Below are 1,883 nucleotides of genomic sequence, written 5' to 3' on the forward strand. Positions count from 1 at the left end.
AAGAAATAAACTGTTCCAAACCCAAGCTGGAGTGAAAACTGTGTGGTCTGATATGAACAGCTGTTCCTTCCCAGAATGCTAAGTTCCCAAAAGAACTTAGCATTCCTGATAAGACACTTAAGCAATTTTCTGATCGAGTAACTGGCTTAAGAACCTTTTCTGGGAACCTCATCCCATGATCTTGAGAGGGGCCCAAAGACTTTACCCAGTCCTAGGAGATTTCTGATAGTCTTTAACCAGACATTCTTCTTTTTCTTTTTGTCTCCAGTCTAACGATGATTATCTAAAACCAGCACTGTTCAGTAGAAATATAATGCAAGCCACATTTCTCACTTTAAATTTTCTAATAACATTTTGTGTGTGTGTGTGTGCCTACAGCACCTGGTATTCCTAGGTGGTCTCCCATCTAAGTACTAACCAGGCCCGACCCTGCTTAGCTTCCAAGATCAAACGAGATCGGGCACGTTCAGGGTGGCATGGCCGTAGACTTAACAACATTTTTTAAAGGTAAAATAAAACAGGTAAAATTAATGTCAATAATATAATTTACTTAACTCATCATATCCAAAATGTTATTTTATTACATGATCAATGTAAAAATTAGTGTGACGTTTTACATTCTAACCATATTGTCTTCAAAATCCAGTATTTTAGACATTCAGCACAGCCCTATTCAGACTAGACACATTTCAAGAGCTCAGCAGCCACGTGTGGGTTGTGGCTACTGTATTGGACAGCAAACATTTAAACACTCTTATTTTTCTTTTTAAAATGTCTCTGCCAGAAAAGAAATCTGAATTTTTTTTTTTAAGAAAGTCTCCTGCCTTGCAGCAAGTTTGAAGCAAAACTCTGACATGTGTTTGTAATCACTGTGCCAGAAAAGTTGCTTTAACAAAGGGATTGGGGGAAGGTTAGAAATCTGCATTTTAAAAACTACTCCAGGTGATTCTTAGGCACACTTAAGCTTTTGGGTCACTTTTCTAATTAGTCCACAACTAATACCAACTTGCATGTGACCAATCAATCTTCTCCAGCTATTTCCATGGAAATCTACCTATTAACTTAATTCCTTCATACTCCAAGAGGCAATGATTGATATAGCCACCCAACGTATTGCTTCTCTCGGGGTACTGACCTCAACAAAGGGATAATACATTCCTGACTCTAGGCTCTGCTACGTGTCCCAAATGTAGAAGGCTGAAGCACGTGCTTTGGGTGTAGAGAGGCTCAGTAAATGGTTACTGCTATTTTTAGATAGCCTGGCTCCAGAACCAGGTTCTCTCATGTAATAGCTACATGATTTGGACATATTCCTTGACTTCAAGTCTTCATCTATAAATAAGGGGATAATGATGTTCTTACTTCATAGAGTTGGACCTATGAGATAAAGCCCACTGGACCACAGCAAACCATGGGGATCTTAACCAAAGAAAGTCCAGAGAAATTTTTATAAGGTTTGGGGCTTCTACTGAATGATTCCAGGAAAGAATGAGGGGAAGCAAGAGCAGCTCTGGATTGAGTGTCGTCATGAAGTAAGGACAGGTAGAAGTTGAGTTTCTCAGAAAACTTTGTTCACGAGGCAGGGTGTCATTGGTAAGAAAGTAATAAGGATTCAAAAGGAGAGGGATGTGAGGCCTTGGCCACAGTCCCTTAAAAAGGTTGTTTTAGGTTCCGTTAGAAATTTGAAATCTGACTCTACCAGGGCTAGGAGGTGAACATGGGACCTTGTTTCCTTACTACAAAATTAAGCTAAACGTGAACTGTTGCACCCCAAATCCTTTATCCAGAGCTCTGCACCAAGGTTGGCAATCAAAGTCGCTCTGTGTTAGAGTGACCTGCATGGCTCGGAACCTTCGGGCAAGAATGGGATGGTCCATTCTCTT

The 1,883-nt window shown here is 40.2% G+C and overlaps 1 non-coding gene across 1 annotated transcript; it reads right to left on the reverse strand.

Annotated features, from left to right (window-relative positions):
- Positions 1-369: 369 nt before the first annotated feature.
- LOC111735833 lies at positions 370-488 on the reverse strand. Its single transcript, XR_002778998.1, has one exon. It is a non-coding gene; the product is annotated as a 5S ribosomal RNA (ribosomal RNA).
- Positions 489-1,883: the final 1,395 nt, after the last annotated feature.

The sequence above is a fragment of the Pteropus vampyrus genome, unplaced genomic scaffold (genome assembly GCF_000151845.1).
Source record: "Pteropus vampyrus isolate Shadow unplaced genomic scaffold, Pvam_2.0 Scaffold15, whole genome shotgun sequence".
Taxonomy (NCBI): domain Eukaryota; kingdom Metazoa; phylum Chordata; class Mammalia; order Chiroptera; family Pteropodidae; genus Pteropus; species Pteropus vampyrus.